Genomic DNA, 19,088 nt, shown 5'->3' on the forward strand with positions numbered 1-19,088 from the left:
TTGGGTCTCTCACTCACGGAATACCTTATGCAGGTTGTTGAACATGGGCTGGGCTGGGACATCCGCCATTTGCAGAAAAGCAGGCATCAACTGGGCATGTATTTTATAGGTATGAAAGCTCTGATTATTTTTTTATCTTACATCGTTGTAAAGATTTGTTCTCCGTCATCATCTGGTTGAAATATTATCTAGAATAGGGTTTTATGATAGGCTTGTTTTTGTTCTTATAAAAAAAGGTTCAAGTCATTAAGATTTTTAAGTATCTGGTGGTGTTCTTCACTTGAATAAGTTGGGTTTAGATATATCTTGGTCTATGATCATTTCACTTGATTCCCCAGGATCCTCGGGATGTACAAGTGATGTGCAAAAGCTTCCCAAGTGTAAAGATTGTGACATCTGAGATCGATATTGGTTTAAATGATTATTTCCGTGTTATCCTGAGTTCAGTGAGCGATATTTTGGAACCTATGATGATAACCAGCAAGTGGTGCCCCCTTTGCAATTCTTCAATTCAGTATCTTCTCCCTGAGCTGGGGGATTCAACTTGAGTATGCTTCTCGTCAGTTTTGACTTGGACCCATCTTTACATTTTCCTAAATCTAATCAAGATGTGTTGAGAATCTTTCTTAACCATTAATAATTTATAAACTTCCGCAATGGTAATTGTTTGAACCTTACACCTCAACATATACTCCACAATCAATTAAAAAGGCTACTACAGTGCGCTGATATTATATTTGTTGTTTATAATGTGAAGTACGGCCCGAGAGTTTGGACCAATTGTTAAGGATGTGGCTGAAATGGGGGAATTGAGTTTCCATCTCTCGATTCCCCCAACAAAACAACAGTTTCAAGGATAAGCAATTTGCGATACATTGTAAGGAGGGATAATAAGATGCCACTTGGGCACCAATCTGATCACTCATTACTTTATCCTTTATCCGGCTATGATAATTTTCCATGGGTTCTTCTTTTGACACGTGTAACGTTCTTGATGCATCTCATGGAATCTCTTATATGCAGCATATTCCTTACCATCTCATCTATACATATAAGAGTGGTGCTCCTTTGGATTTGCTTTTGTAAGTTTCCTCGTATTACCCATTATCTTCCTCTCCACCCTTAACCATGTCGGCTTTTGGGCAAGTATGCAGGTAAACTCTCTCCACCTTTATCATCAATATATTATATTAAAAATATTTTCATTGGATGATCATTGCATATATTCATGTTGAAGAAGATGTCAACTTTCATTGAACTGCATGCACGATAACTACGTAGGAACCTATCTGCTTTGTAAAATGCATGTTCATGTGTTCATTACAGATACTATGTAATGCATAAATTCATTGATACTAGCCTTGGACTAAAATGCATCAACTTTTTTTTCTGCAGACGAGTTGATCAAGAACGCCAAGTACATCGCCACCCCAGGCAAGGGTATTTTGGCGGCCGACGAGAGTACCGGCACCATTGGAAAGCGTCTCTCGAGTATCAACGTCGAAAACATCGAATCCAACCGCCAAGCCCTCCGGGAGCTCCTTTTCACCTCTCCGAACGCCTTGACGTACCTATCCGGCGTCATCCTTTTCGAGGAAACGCTTTACCAAAAGACATCTGATGGGAAACCCTTCGTTGAGGTCCTTGAAGAAAACAACGTCATTCCGGGTATCAAGGTCGATAAGGGCACCGTCGAGATAGCCGGCACCAATGGCGAGACCACGACTCAAGGGTTCGACTCCTTGGGCGCGCGGTGCCAGCAATATTATAAAGCTGGTGCGCGTTTTGCCAAGTGGCGGTCGGTGCTCAAGATCGGTCCCAACGAGCCTTCTGAGTTGTCGATACAGCAGAACGCGCATGGGTTGGCTCGTTACTCCATCATTTGTCAAGAAAATGGGCTGGTCCCCATTGTGGAGCCTGAGGTGCTTACCGATGGCCCTCATGATATTCAAAAATGCGCCGCCGTCACTGAAACCGTGATTGCGGCGGTTTACAAAGCGCTGAATGAGCACCATGTTTTACTTGAGGGCACTCTCTTGAAACCTAATATGGCCACTCTGTTGGATCATAAACTTGATCCATTATGGGAGCCTAAACCCAAACCCAAACTAAATTGATGTCATTGCTTACATCATTTAATTAAAGATGTCATTGCTTACATCATTTAATTAATGATGTCATTGCTTACATCAATTTAGTTAGGTGAGAGTTAGATATTTGTTGAATTTGTAATGGTTTAAATTAGTTTATTTGTGTGGTGTAGGATTGTTCTTGAGTAGTATAAATACCCCTTCCCATTTTAGTTTTAAGTATCAAGAAAAATTAAGAGCTTCTAAGTGAGTGAAGAAGCAAAGTCTTATAAGAATGAGTTGTAGTTCTTGTTTTTGAGTGAGAGTACTCTTGTAATATTTGTTTGAGTTTCAATAAAAGTTTGTGTGAGTGTTTTATTTCCAACAAAGTGGTATCAGAGCGAGTTGGAAAGATCGAAGGTCTCGACGAGAGGAATACGACGCCGCCAGAATTTTCTCAATCTGAGTTCTGACGCACCGCCACGCACCGCCGGAAGACTGCTGCTAGAAAATCGAGTTGACTCACGAGTTGAGCCGAGTCAGCCGAGTTGGAGCCCTTGACCGAGTTGTCCAAGTCCCTCCAAAGTTTTTTTTCATCGTTCCGGATTCATCCGTGCAATCGGATTTTACAAAATCTCATTTTATTGAGAGATATGGCAAATGGTATGGCACCATTCCAAGTTCCGACACTCAACAACAACAACTACGACAATTGGAGTATCAAAATGAAGGCACTTCTGGATCACAAGATGTGGGATATCATAGAGAAGGCTATAACGAGCCTGCGGATGATGATGCTTTTGCTACTCTTACACCAGATCAAAAGACAACTTTGAAGGATTCAAGAAAGAGAGACAAGAAGGCTCTCTACCTCATCTATCAAGCATTAGATGATGATGGTTTTGAAAAGATTTCAAGTGCAAGCTCTAGCAAGGAAGCGTGGGAGAAGCTGCAAACCTCTTACAAAGGATCCGAGCAAGTGAAGAAGGTTCGTCTCCAAACATTAAGAGTTGAATTCGAATCCTTAAACATGAAGCATCTGAGTCTATTTCAGATTATTTCTCAAGAGTAGTAGCTGTTTCTAATCAATTAAAAAGAAATGGTGAAAAGTTAGACGATGTGAGGATAATAGAAAGATACTCCGTTCGTTGGATCCCAAATTTGAGCACATCGTCGTGACGATTGAAAGAAACTAAAGACTTGGAAGAAATGAAGATCGAACAGCTCCAAGGATCATTGCAAGCATATGAGAGAAGCATAAAAAGAAGAGAGTTTACTGAGCAACTCCTCAAGCTGCAAACCAAGGATATGCATGAGAGCCAACGCAATGATAGAAACCAACGTGGCCAAGGCAGAGGTAGAGGCCATGGACGAGGGGAAGTCGAGGTCGTGGACGAGGCTGGAATTACACAATAACAATTCCAACAAAACTATGAGAAAGGAGAAAGCTCAACACGAGGCCGTGGAAGAATTAATCCAAACTCAAAGTATGACAAATCTCAAATTCGATGTTATAATTGTCAAAATTTGGGCATTATGCTTCAGAATGTAGAGCTCCCAACAACAATTGAGGAGAAGGCCAATTACGTGGAGGAAAAGACAGATGGCAAAGAAACTCTTCTTCTAGCACGAAAGGAAACTGATGGTGGCCAAGCAAATTCCTGGTATCTTGACAGTGGTGCAAGCATCACATGTGGAAGGAAGACATGTTGTGGAGCTAGACGAGTCAGTAAGTGGAATGTTTCGTTTGGAGATGATTCCACAATAGCAGTGAAAGGGAGAGGGTAACATTCTTATCGTTTGAAGATGGGAGACATCAATTATTTCAAATGTCTACTATGTGCCAATATGAAAAGTAACATTTTAAGGTTTAGGGCAACTGGTAGAGAAAGGTTATGATTTCATATAAATAATTATAATCTTTCTATAAAAGATGATAGAATAACTTCATTGCTAAAGTGCCGATGTCAAAGAATAGAATGTTCTTGATCAACATACAAAATGATGTTGCAAAGTGCCTGAAAGCTTGCTACAAAGATGCATCATGGCTTTGGCATCTTCGATTTGGGCATCTCAATTTGGAGGTCTAGAGCTATTATCTAAGAAGGAGATGGTGAAGGATACCTCACATCAACCATCCGACCAGCTCTGTGAAGGGTGTCTAGTTGGGAAACAATTCAGGAAAAGCTTTCCAAAGGAGTCAGAGACAAGAGCTAAGAAGCCACTTGAGCTCATCCATACCGATGTGTGTGGACCGATCAAGCCAAGCTCTCTCGGTAACAATAACTATTTTCTTCTCTTCATTGATGATTTTTCAAGAAAAACCTGGGTATATTTCTTGAAACAAAAGTCAGAAGTTTTTGAAGTCTTCAAGAAGTTCAAAGCAGCAGTGGAGAGAGAAAGCGGTATAGAAAGATCAAAGCCATGAGATCCGATCAAGGTGGAGAATTTACTTCCAGGGAGTTTCAAGAGTTCTGTGAAGCAAATGGAATTCGTCGACCAATGACAGTTCCTAGATCCCCCAGCAAAATGGTGTGGCAGAAAGAAAGAATAGAACAATCCTCGACATGGCACGAAGCATGCTCAAAAGCAAGAAACTACCCAAAGAATTTTGGGCGGAAGCAGTATCGTGTGCAGTCTACTTGTCAAATCGATCTCCAACAAGAAGTGTATGGGGAAAGACACCGCAAGAGGCATGGAGTGGAAGAAAGCCTGGCATTTCCCACTTGAGAACCTTGGAAGTATAGCCCATGTTCACGTACCAGACGAGAGAAGAACGAAGCTTGATGATAAAAGCGAGAGTTTTATCTTCATCGGCTATGATGCTAATTCGAAGGGCTACAAGTTGTACAATCCAGACAATAAGAAGTTTGTGATTAGTCGAGATGTGGTCTTCAACGAAGAAGGAGAATGGGATTTTAACTCTCATACAGATGACTTCAATTTCTTTCCTCTGTTTGAAGAATATGAGCAGACAATGAGGGAGCAACTAGATGAATCTCAACAAGAGCTTGCAACTCCACCCACTTCACCAACATCAACCACTCAAGGAGACTCATCACCTTCATCATCGTCAAGTGGGAGTCAAAGTGAAAGAGTTGTGCAACGCACAAGAAGCCTTAGAGATCTCTATGAGGTAACTGAACGACAAGATAATCTTACATTATTTTGTTTGTTTGTCGATTGTGAACCAGTGAGCTTTCAAGAAGCGGTACAAGAAAAGAAATGGAGAGATGCGATGGACGAAGAAATCAAGGCCATTGAGAAGAATGACACATGGGAACTTACCTCACTTCCCAAGGGACATAAGGCGATAGGTGTCAAATGGGTGTACAAAACAAAGCAAAATGCCAAAGGAGAGATTGAAAGGCACAAGGCGAGGCTAGTTGCTAAAGGCTAGTTAAAAGGCTGGAATTGACTATGATGAGGTATTTGCTCCTGTTGCTCGATTGGAGACTATCAGACTAATCATTTCTTTGGCAGCTCAAAACAAGTGGAAGATACAACAGATGGATGTAAAGTCCGCCTTCCTAAATGGAGTTCTTGAAGAGGAACTTTACATTCAGCATCAGGCTATGAAGTCAAAGGGCATGAAGACAAGGTGTTGAAGTTGAAGAAGGCTCTTTACGGGCTAAAACAAGCACCAAGGGCATGGAATAGCCGAATCGACAAGTACTTCCAAGAGAATGGTTTCAACAAATGTCCCTACGAGCATGCTCTATATATCAAGATCAAAGATGAAGATATTTTGATCGTGTGCCTCTACGTGGACGATTTGATCTTCACTGGAAGCAACCCAAGCATGTTTAATGAATTCAAGGATGTGATGATGAAAGAATTCGAGATGACAGACATGGGCTCATGGCGTACTACCTTGGCATTGAAGTTAAGCAACAAAATGATGGAATTTTCATTTCACAGGAAAGCTATGCAAAGGAGATACTGAAGAAGTTCAAGATGGAGAACTGTAAGCCAATAAGCACACCGGCAGAATACGGGATCAAGATGACCAAACTTGAAGAAGGCGAAAGTGTAGATCCAACATTCTTCAAAAGTTTGGTAGGAAGTCTACGCTATCTAACTTGCACGAGACCCGATATTCTTCATGCAGTGGATTGGTTAGTCGTTACATGGAATCCCCAACAACACCCATTTTAAAGCTGCAAAGAGAATTCTTCGCTATCTGAAAGGTACAATTGACTTTGGCTTGTTCTATTCAGTTTCTAATGATTACAAGCTTGTTGGATATAGCGACAGTGATTGGGGTGGAGACATAGATAATCGAAGGAGCACTACTGGATTCGTATTTTTCATGGGAGATATTGCATTCACATGGATGTCAAAGAAACAAAGATTGTCACATTGTCCACTTGTGAAGCGGATATGTTGCTGCTACCTCATGTGTTTGTCATGCAATTTGGCTTAGAAATCTATTGAAGGAGATTGGTTTGATACAAGAAGAGCCTACCAAGGTTGTGTCGACAACAAGTCAGCCATTGCCTTAGCGAAGAATCCAGTATTCCATGATCGAAGCAAGCACATTGATATTCGCTACCACTTATAAGGGAGTGTGTTGCAAGAAAAGATGTGGAAGTTGAATATGTGAAGTCACAAGATCAAGTTGCTGATATTTTTACCAAGCCACTGACCAGCGAAGACTTCTTAAGATTAAGGAACCTACTAGGAGTCACGAGATCAAGTTTAAGGGAGGGTGTTGGATCATAAACTTGATCCATTATGGGAGCCTAAACCCAAACCCAAACTAAATTGATGTCATTGCTTACATCATTTAATTAAAGATGTCATTGCTTACATCATTTAATTAATGATGTCATTGCTTACATCAATTTAGTTAGGTGAGAGTTAGATATTTGTTGAATTTGTAATGGTTTAAATTAGTTTATTTGTGTGGTGTAGGATTGTTCTTGAGTAGTATAAATACCCCTTCCCATTTTAGTTTTAAGTATCAAGAAAAATTAAGAGCTTCTAAGTGAGTGAAGAAGCAAAGTCTTATAAGAATGAGTTGTAGTTCTTGTTTTTGAGTGAGAGTACTCTTGTAATATTTGTTTGAGTTTCAATAAAAGTTGTTTGTGTGAGTGTTTTATTTCCAACACACTCCAGGTTCTGACAGCCCAAAGGTAAACCATATATTATCACCTACGATCAGTGATCTTATATCTTCATGATGGCTGAAAAAACACTTGTATTGATCTGCACAGGTTGCAGCGGAGGTGATTGCGCAATACACGGTGACCGCACTTCGTCGATCCGTCCCGCCGGCAGTGCCGGGGATCGTGTTTTTATCAGGCGGACAAAGCGAGGAAGAAGCAACGATTAATCTGGACGCGATGAACAAACTGGACGTGTTGAAGCCATGGACGTTGTCGTTCTCGTTCGGACGAGCCCTGCAACAGAGCACGCTCAAGACATGGGCAGGGAAGAAGGAGAACGTTGCGAAAGCGCAGGAAGCATTTTGTCGGGTGCAAAGCGAATTCGGAGGCCACGCTCGGAAAGTACGGCGGAGGAAGTGCCGGTGGATTGGCTTCGGAAAGTTTGTTTGTTAAGGGTTACAAGTATTAAAGCATTATATATATATGTGGTTGGTTTGAGAATAATGCGGCTAATCATCTAATTTATCTGTTGTGCTCATTTCATTGCTTCAAATATTCTTGTATAATGTTTATATTAATAATAGAAAAAGAGGCAAAAAGCCTTTGCTACTTAATGCATTAAACGAGATGATTCACAGTGACCAACACTAACAGCTACTTAATTAACTACAGATACCATTAAAGAAACTAATCTTTTAATCGTGAAGTCGAAATGCTCATAAAACTTAATTGATTTGCCCTTTGATCTTCTGCATTCAATACGCTAAAAGTAAACGAAACTGAAGCATCGGATTAACAAAATGATTCTTCGGAAACATGAATCTCGAAAAACTATAAAATGTTGGAGTTGAATGCATGTTTTAGTGGAAGATATTGAAAAGCCAGGCCTGTAATTCTTATAAAATGCAGTCAAAAAGGAAGGCAGTATTAAGGAAAATTGCATGTCATGGAATCAATTATGGAATTGCAGAGTCTAGAGACTAATAAAGAAAAACGGATAATGCATTACAGCAGCAGCCATAAGATACTGCTGGTTGGAGAGGGTGATTTCTCTTTCGCCGCTTGCTTAGCAAGATTTCTAGGTCCCATGGTCAACCTGGTCGCCACATCTCTTGATTCTAAAGGTTTATGTTTTATATCTTGTCAACTTCGAAATTTGTTTTATGTATTCAAAAAAGTTTAAAGGAGAGAACTTTGGTTCGAAACTATGAGACACATTCCCACATTAAAGGATGAAAAAAATGGGTTTTTTGTGGAGTTTTCGATGATATCTTACAATTGTGGGATCAGAATTTTTACTGCTTTCCAAAGTTTGATTATTTACTGATTTTATCATATTGAGTCTGTGACTTTAGAGACGTTGAGGAAAAAGTACAATGGAGCGATGTCAAACTTAAAAGCACTCAAAGAACTTGGATGTACCATCATCCATGGTGTAGATTGCTGCAGTATGAAACAACACATTGCCCTCCGTTTAGACTTCTTTGATCGGATTGTCTACAATTTTCCTCATTCTGGATTCCACGGCTGTCGTGAAGATACAAATTTTGTTATCGAGTAAGTTAACATCCATATATACATATATATATACATACTTTTAATGAAGGGTACTAAAAGAAATGAAGTAATGGTGTTTTATACAGGTCCATAAGAGAGTGGTGAGGGGCTTCTTGAGGAACGCGGTTCAGATGCTGACAATGAATGGAGAAGTTCATATAACTCATAAAACTTCACACCCATTCAATATGTGGCGAATTGAGGAGCTTGCCAATGAAGCTGGATTACGGTTGGTTGAACAAGTGCCGTTTTCGTTGTGGTGTTATCCCGGCTATCAGAACAAGAGAGGAGATGGAAATAAACCAGATAAGAGCTTCCCTGTTGGAGCTTGCAGTACTTTCAAGTTTAAGAAATGATCTAGTTGATTTGCAACTTTTAAGAGGTTCCTGTCATTGAACTTTCAGTTCAATCTAAATAACATGGATGAAATGATGTTTGCTTGTTTATAAAGCTTAAAACAATCTCAGATTAATGATTAAAACAGTGATCTTAAGTACCAAAATCTTTCAAGTGCAATACTCTACGATATTGGACAAATAATTCATTTGGATGAGGGAAAATGCACTATCATAAGGGATAATGGAAGACATTGATTTTATTTACATGTCGGATGTTCGATTCACATCTCCTTTTGAGCAATGATTCTTCAGAAGTGTGCAATCTCAACATCCCAAATCTACTGGCTTTATCCTCTCCAGACTCTATTGAAACAACTCGACCAATCTGAGTTGGGTCGTCCATGTAATAGTTCACCAAATCTCCATCATTATCCTTAATATTTGATCAAAACTGACCTGGATGAAGGAAAACGTTCGCTCACAATCTCTCTCGACACTTCGAAGCTGCAATTAACCGGCATTTGGGAAAGCCTTATGTCATGATCATATGCAAGTTTCAATGACTTCCATTGACTTGCCACTGGAACCTGCTCACGCATAGACGTAACAAAAGACTGTTTTCTGGCCAACCTATTCATTATTAGTTGCATTCGAAGAACCACTCCAAGGCTTCAGCACAAGTTTTGGCAATTGTTCCTGGAACCAGTTTCGGCTTCTCCTACCGTTATTTTGATTCTTATCTAGCTTATTATTGGTGGTACAACGATCCTCGAGGAGGTGATACCCATGCCTTCTTAGGCGACTGGCCAAGCAGGTAAGCAAGGTCCAAGGCCAGCAATCGGGGCACCACGAACAGCAGAAGCCACTGGACCCTCCAGGCAAGGACCCAATGCAGTCGTTAATCTCCGAGCAATCTCCAAAGCATCCTTGTTATTTGGTTTAGCCCCCAAATGAAGTTGAACATCCTGCAACGCCATTTCATGCTTTCAACTCGGTCCCTTCGAAGAAGAGGGTGAACCTAAATTGCCATATTACACTCAGCAATAATAGCATCAATCAATGGGTTCATTTGCATCAAACAAGCGGCTCTATTGCTGTGAAATACAGCTCTGTCAGGGTGGTCTTAGGGATAAGCTTAAGAGCATTAGTATAATGTTGAAGAGTAGCCACATTGCCTTCTTCTCTGAGCTCATTGGCTCTTTTCAAAAACTGGAATTATTTTCAACACCACCCTTGACATGTGGAATTGTATTGCTGGAATAATTTTCAACTGAAACCTGGTTTGAATTTGAACCACCCTTCTTTTTCCTACCCCCTGAATTCCCCACAAACTGACCAAAAAAATCAAACTTTTTTTATTCCCTCTTTCTATCAAGGATGATAGACTCGAGAATTATATTCTTATAATCTTTTTGAACTAGGCTTTGAGCTTATTAGAAACTTGGGGTTCAGAGATAGAAACAGAGCCAGAGCGAAGGAAATGGTACTTACAGAAAAACACATAATAAAGTTAAGGTATTGATGAAATTTGATTCATTTCTATTTTTACTTCTAGTATAACTTGGACATCGATGAAATCAGTGTTTCCAGTTTTCTTTAGGATTGCAACAATTTTCCAAATGTGTATAAAAAGTTCAAATCAAACGGATAATCAAGTAAAATTTCACTGTGTTACAAGTTTGTCACTGAGTGAAAAAAAATAATGAAAAATGAAAGGCAATGTCAGCCTCCAAAGAGAATCCCAGCAGCCTGTTCTTCGTTGCCATCGCATAATTTCAGAGCTTGTATCACCATTTCTCTTGGAAACCCCAACTCAACAAGTTTTGCAACTTTGGCTTCAAAATCAGGTTTCTGCAGAGAAACAAAGCTATCTCAGATTTACAGTAGCGATCGAACTTGAAGATTAAACTTTTTTTTTATAAGTGTAGACACCATTTTTTTTAAAAGATATAACTAACAAGAGCTCCTAAGAGGATTCTTTCACTACCATATCTTTTAAAGCAACAACCACACCAACAAACATACAACAACCGAGCAAGGAGTCTAGTTGCATTAGAATTTTATTGTTAATAGGATTCTAAAAATAGTTAGTTTTTCACTATAATACATGTAATCCCCCCATTTATAACACACGATTTACATACAAAATACATAGGAAAACAAGAAAATACAAAGGCAAAGCTATTGTAAACGATTCGAAAAGGAAATAAAATGTAGTATCTTTTTTTACTTTTGATTCTCTCTCTTACATTTACGTTTTAATTATATTATTTATTTAACTTTTTTATACGCACTTTCCCTGTTACTCATTTTATTTAATGTTTGTTATTTTTTTTCATGTAATATTTTTTTTATATTATGCATTTTCTTTTTACTTTAGTATATATTTTTTATTTTTTTAGATTATATATATATTATTTTCTTATTATCGTTTATTAATTTATATATATATATTTACTTTTTTTATTTTATTTATATATATATATATATATATATATTTTATATTATTATTATTTGTTTTATTTATATATTTTTTTATTTATTTTTATATTTATTTTACTTACTATTTTATTTACTTTCTTTATCTTATCTTTTATTTAATTTGTTTTTCTTCATTTTAATTTAATTAATTATTTATTTCTTACCTTTTATCTAACATGGTTTTTGATCTTCTTAAGACCACACATTTCAAATTATCTAAGGTAAGTAATTGTGATCGTATTTTTACATTTTAATTTTAAATTACAATTTTCTTAATTTAAGACAACCGGTAAATTAATTGGTACCGAAAGGACGGTTCAAGGGTGCTAATCCTTCCTTGACTCCCCCGAACCCGAAATATTCTAGTAAAACGCAGATAAGGTAAGATGGTGTCTGACCCACCTAATCGTTTTAAAGTGGTCGGTGGCGACTCCTAACCCAATTATTTCAAGTCGAAGCCCAATTCGGGGCCCAACCAAAAGACGGTTACGACAGCTTGGCGACTCCACTGGGGACAGATAAGTGAGTCAGGCTAAGGTAATTTCCAGTTGTCTTTTTAACGAAAATGGTAAGTTTAAATTTTAAGGTAATATTTCGATCATTTTTTACTTAATTTGATTATATTTCGGGTAAATAGTTGTACTAATCGTTTTCTCATGATTTCAGCCCTTAAATATTTTTTCATCTAAGGCTCTAAACCCGAGCTCCAAACCAATTTTAAGTGGGGGGAAAGCGACGCCTTCGTGTGAATTATTCCCGTATGGGCCTAGCAAGTAGCCTTCGGGATTCATATACCTTATGTCTTCGTGTGAATTTTCTCGTATGGGCATAAGGAAATGTGTCATCTCGAGTTTAACTTAGTCCACACAATCCTATGTTGGGTTTAAGACTAAGGGTCTGGTAAGCCCAAGGGGCGCCGACAAGGAGAACTCGGGTACCGTTTTCTATAACCTAAACCGGGAGATTACTAGGAATTAGAGCCCACCCCAAAATCACATTCCAAACCCTAGGCTGCTTTGTTTCATGCTTTACTTTCTTGTTCAAAGCATGTGAACTAGAAATTTATGTGGTTAGGACTTGTTCAAAATCAACATACGGGATAGAGATCATTTCCGGGTAGGAATACTAAGCATGTTCGGGTATATATCATGTGGGTAGGACTTTTATTTTCATGATTGTTTTTTTACCTCACTAACTCTTTTTCATTTTTTCTCTTTTTCATTTCATTTTCATTATTTGTATCATTTAAAAGAGGTGTTGATCCACCAAAAACAAGTTCGTTAAACGTAAATAGTCTGCATTAATGGATAAATGGGTTGTAATACAATAGGTAAAAAATAGAGGTCCGATTATGGTCAGAAAAGACTCAGAAGGAAAAGGGAGATCTGCAAGGCAATTATGTCACATTCGATCAAGAAGACGTGGTGCCCACAATCAAGTACATCAAAAGTCAACTTTTCAAAAATGGGTTGACAAAGGGGCAGGGGCAAGACGAGAAAAAGGTTACTGACTCGAGAGCCCTTCAAAGGCAACAAGAACAAGGTGACAAAACGATAGCTGAATTGGAAGCCATTGTCGACAAATTCAATGAACTTCAGATAATCCCTTTGATGGAGGATTTCAATGATGTTTCTGTTATAGAACAGGTTCAGCAAAGGATGAAAGCCAGAGATGTAGTCATTCGATACTTCTGGGGACAAGTACAAAAATAGCTCGTCACTGAACGATTTAGCCAGATAAGCCGGAGCGGTTCAGTAGGTATTCGACCGGACAGACGAAGGCAGAAGACTAGTCAACTTGTTTCAAGGTCTAGAGGATTAGTCTGGATGTACCTTTAAATATGTTTATTGTCTCTTAAAAGATAAAACACTTTTGTCCCAATAAAGATTATTTATAATAACAGACATATTTTTAGATCAATGCCTCGAACATTTCATGCATTTTTGCATTTTGCATCTACATTTCATTTTTTTCAGCATTTTCATAAACATGAAAATTTCTTCATGGAGAATTCGATGAAAGTGGTTTAACCACATGACAACACATGGAAGCAAGATTGTAACATCAAAAGAAAAAAACTGAAACACAACGAATGAGCCCGATCAGCTGGTTGTACGACTAAGCCTGCCAGGATGATCTGAGAAAAGAGTCCACATAACCTAAGGGCTACAATGTTGAAGCTGTTTGTAGTTACCACATAGGATGCTCCATACATTCCTCTGAGAACTATAAGGCGCTGAAGTGCGATATCCAAAACTTGATGGATTCAGGGGCATTGCATATATCATTTGCACTTAGAGGATTGTTTTGTTTGAACACGTCTTTGATCTTTCATGTTTGCTTAATCTTTTAAACGATTGAATTTATACTACTTTCTAAGGTGGAGCAATTAGTTCTTCGAATATTAAATGAATTAAGGATTCTTTTAATTCTTCAAGAATTATAGATTTTTGACAGATGGCAAGATTAGACCTTTTTATCCTGTCTCAAACCCCAAATAAAATACCTTGATTCTTTACCCAAAATAACTCAGGGTCATTACCAAAAAGATCAAATTTGACATTACCTCCATTTGAACTTTTGAACATTGCCTTATCTTTTGATACACCCATACCTTTCTTTGAGTCAATAAAGTCACACCATTGTCTTTTTAGATTCAAAATTGACATTTTATGCCATTAAAACCAAGGCATTGAGTTGTTCATTTGAACATGAGTCTTGGGCATCTCGCAGGGAGCATGAACATTGAGACATGTTGGGGGCAAAAAGCAGAAAGAATAATTCACTCGGAATAATTCTACCATGCATTAATTGCATGTTTTCATGTGATAAAATATCCTGAAAATCTATCCCCTTTGGGATACCTCTTCTGTGAAAGCTTCCATGTATGAAATGATGAACGACTTTCTTCTTTACCCCTTCACAACAGGAGAAAATATATATCCCTTGTGTCCCGTTTTGAGCCTATAGTATTTTTTTTCTGATTCAACCTTAACCAAGGATCACCCTCCACACTGGGGGGCAAGGTGGAGAAAATCTGGTCGCATGAGTGAAGACATTGATTTAGATGAGATACCGAAAGGTGAACCAAATGCCAAGTGCGAAGATTCAATCAGAACAAAAAGAGAACAAAAAGAGAAAAAAAGAGCAAAGAGAAAATAAAAAGAGAAAAAACAAAGGAAAATTGAAGAAAAAAGAAGACAAGATGCATATGCAAAGATTCTCTCGATTCAAACTGAGATTGATCAAGCAAATCATTTCTAAATCACTGAACCACTTCACTCGAAGATCATAGATCATCAAATGAGATTGATCAAGCATAATCATTTCTGAATCACTGAATCACTCCACTCAAAGATCATAGAGCATCAAGAGAGAGACACATACGAGCAGATTCAAATTGAGCAAGATATGATTGAAGACATCAGAATGAATTGATCCTTGGTTTAATCACCCTTAAACACTTGTTTGGGCCTATTTATCATTTCTTTCATAACCATGAACCATGGCCTACATTACGTGCCTTAAAAGTCCATTCTAATCATACATGAAGTTCTTAACAGAAGAGACTATCTTCAGATTCATCCGCCCATCAGGATTAATCTTTATTTGCAAAAAATAGTGTAATTAATGCATGATAGAGAAAAATAACAAAAGGGGGTTCAAAACGTAAATTACGAATGACGTCTTGAAACCAAAGGAGGATTCGAGTTGAAAACATGAAAAGGCGGCTCGAATACAAAAATTGGGCAGCTGAGGCGATCGCACAAATTCCTTGATAAGGCATCGCACAATCCGAGCTTGACCATGAAAACTGGGAATCGGAGAACACTTCCAATAGAGGAGCATGCAAGATACCCCATCAAACCTTTGAGCATCAAATAAACAAACAATAACCTGAGACATTTTTATCCTTTCCTTACTTAACCATTTCCCAAAATAGATTTGATCTTGGCACGTGTCAAACGGCTATAATTATTGAAGGATTAACAAGTAATTAATTCTTTGATATCCAATGAACTCCAGTTTTATGATTTGTCTCAATTGTAAAATCGTGAAAGGGGCAATATTTCAAAACTTTTGGTTAAACATTTTTTGAAACTCTTTTTGATATTTTCAAAACTTTGAAAATAAAAAAGAAAGAAAAATATTTTTTTCAAAACAAGACAATCTCCGTAGAGTGGATCTTGGTAATGACATGTGGCTCTCAAATACAAAACTCATGCTTAGATCAATGCTAAATCAAGAAATCAGGAACAATGAGGGCATCTTTAAAGATTCAACATCAAATGTTGGGGCATTTTTTTATATTTAACATTAAATGTTGGGGCATTTTTTTAGATTCAACATCGAATATTGGGGCATCTTTGGGAATTCAACATCCCGATGCAAATTATCAGACCTTTTGAAGGCATTTCTCCATAGCAGGAACACGCACACAAAGCACGAGACTCCATCCAGGGGATAAAACAGAACTAATGTTACATGCATCTTAGACATACTTAAGAACATCGTATTTATCAAGTTTTCGCAGCTTTTAGAGTCAAGTGTCAACTTCAAGATGAAGGATGCTCGATTCAAAAGCACATGGTGGTTGCTCTACCTCACAGCAAAGGGGCGATTGTCTGAAAACAAAACAACTTTCCAGTTTCATTCAGAGTAAATTTCAACTTCATGGCGAAGGATATTGAACTCAAAGCGACACAATTCGCTCGAGAGTAGATTTCAACTTCACGACGAAAGATATCTAGCTCGAAGCCAAACTTCACAATAAAGGGGTCATCTACGGTTTCGAATTCACGGCGAAGGGAATCGCGTCCACCGCTATATACAATACTGGTGTAACACCCTCAACCCGTATCCGACCCGCATACAAGTCTGAGGTGTCACATTGACTTTTCAAACTTTAAACTTTAACGAAAACCAATGAATTTAAAAACTTTTATTAAAATAACATTGTCATATACGAGTTAACCAAAAAAAGACAAAACTAATCAGAGCATTTGTAACTAACACTTTTCTTACATGCCAACACTACATACAACAAAATACCTACTGTGACTTTACTTCTGATATGATCGTTAAGTAGAGATATGTTGATCTGCAAATTCCTATTCTTGATTCTCCTGCTCTTCGAAACCTACATATAAAACACTTACACGCTAAGTCATAGACTTAGTGAGGCATAATACATAATAAGAATTACTAAAATATAAACATGTCGTCTACTCTCCAAACACAATTATATATCATACCATCATTTATTATACCACATATGAGCTAATATAAATCATAATAATACCATAAGATACAATTATATACATCTCGTTATGTCTTATTTAAGCCCATATACACTATTGAGAACCAAGGTATACGAGTATTATGATGTTGTGCACACGTATGTGTCACCATAGCTCAATGAATGTCCGAATGACCTATCCAGAAGCCATAAAGATCCTCAGTAACTATCCAGAGGTCATAAAGATCCTCGGTAAACTGTCTATAGGGTCCCGAAGAACCTAGGTAAACTATCCATATGTTCCTTAGAACATAGGTATATTGTCCATATGTCTCGAAAGACATAGTAGTTTTTTGACTCTTGGCATGCCAACTATACTTATAGTTCTCAATATCATGGGCATTGTTTTACCTTATTATATTCACACATCATATCACATTTTCTTTTTCTATAGCTCTTTATCACTGTTCATTGATCATCTTATTACCTATACATTTTCATATAACCATTACATACATACATACATACATGTCATTTATGTTTTATCATACTCCTATAGTATTATCCTTCATCTTTTATCTCTTGATCATTTTCATCCAATAAACTTATATAACTGTATATATCACGATATAGTTCCTAGTCCCATCACACTAGCATATTTTCTATATTTGTAATCACGTAGTTTATCTTTTTTTATAATTCATGTCACCCCTCATATGATTTCATATTCATATGCTATATATTTCATATTCTTTCTTATGTCCTTTCTATACTTCTTATTTCATATTCTTATGAAATCATATTGATCATTTTAACTATTTCACATATTAACACATTATCTACCTATTTACACAACTAATATAATATATATATACTGTAACATGTCATACATATGCTCATTCATACATAAACCATAACAAACACAGCACACACTTATATACCTAATATAGATATCTCGTAACTCATTCAATCCAATATGACACATACATTCATATATAAGCTCTAATCTGAAAATAGACTTGCCACAATCTGCATAGATATCCCATATGCATATGTATGAATCATATAATATATAATATGTGAATCATGTATAAAAATCTAGACTTATCACAAGTCTAGAACTGAATATACTAACATAATCATGTTATGCACATGCACCACCTTAGCCTGTTTGAATTGAATCAATTCTAACCCTTTGATTACTTTGAAGCAAAGTCACTTTCAATATCTACATAATAATACATTGATACATATCAGTATCCAATTAATATACTCTAATCTATCATTTCTTAGACCAAAAGAAAGGTTTATTATATTTCTCTTGAAGTGCATCGATGCATTCAACAGTGCATCGATGCATCTTTAGCTAGGCATCGATGCAGTACGTGCATCGATGCACAAATCAACTTCGATGTTTTCATTTTAATGGGATGCATCGATGCACTCCGTGCATCGATGCACCAATTGCATTCGATGTTTCCATTTAATAGGTGCATCGATGCACTTCCGTGCATCGATACACACTGAACAATTCTAGAGATTTACCCTTGATGCATTGGTGCACCTTGAATGTGCATCGATGCACATAGCTCAGATTCATTTTAAATCCCGAAAATCTACTCAAAACAACTCAAATGCTTCATATTTCATCCCCTTCATGTTCTTAACTCTTATACACTTATTTAAAACTAATTAATACCCATTCAATATCTTACACTTCAAAATCCATTCCTCCACATAGAATTTAAGAATTTCACTCAAATTCCAATATGATATAATTCTGATTCTAACCCTTCATATCCCTAATCAAGTTAGGGACAAGTCAAAATTCAACTTCAATTCTCAATATAAACTTTATTTCGATATTTCATTCAAAAACTCCAAATCTTTAAATCCTCATAAACTCTTCATCTTGTTGTTTTAAAGCAAATTAATCTTTCCTTAATCTTACTTAGCATCTAATAATCAAAACTAAACTTAAATTTCAGCACATTATCAGCTCAAGAGAAAACTCACCTTTGCTTGGCTTCACACGTGAAGAAGAAGAAGAAAAAAGAAGAGAACTCTGGAAACCTCTAAACTTTGTTTCCTTCCTTCCACGTGTATATATATATACCATATATTATTATTATATTTTTTCTTTTGCAAATGACCATACTATCCTTTCATTCCTTATTCTTTTCAATTTAATCTTACACCTCATTTCTCATATAAGTCTTTAAACCACCCAATTATTCTAATTTAAATCACCAAATTTTGAAACCTTACAATTTAGTCACTAACCTGGTATTGA

At 37.2% G+C, this 19,088-nt stretch overlaps 2 pseudogenes; both read left to right on the plus strand.

Annotated features, from left to right (window-relative positions):
- Window positions 1-1,129: 1,129 nt before the first annotated feature.
- On the plus strand, window positions 1,130-7,659 carry LOC120167492 (annotated as a pseudogene).
- A 479-nt stretch (window positions 7,660-8,138) lies between these two features.
- On the plus strand, window positions 8,139-9,093 carry LOC120167503 (annotated as a pseudogene).
- Window positions 9,094-19,088: the final 9,995 nt, after the last annotated feature.

This window comes from Hibiscus syriacus, unplaced genomic scaffold (assembly GCF_006381635.1).
Source record: "Hibiscus syriacus cultivar Baekdansim isolate YM2019G1 unplaced genomic scaffold, ASM638163v2 tig00003041_pilon, whole genome shotgun sequence".
In the NCBI taxonomy this organism is placed as follows: domain Eukaryota; kingdom Viridiplantae; phylum Streptophyta; class Magnoliopsida; order Malvales; family Malvaceae; genus Hibiscus; species Hibiscus syriacus.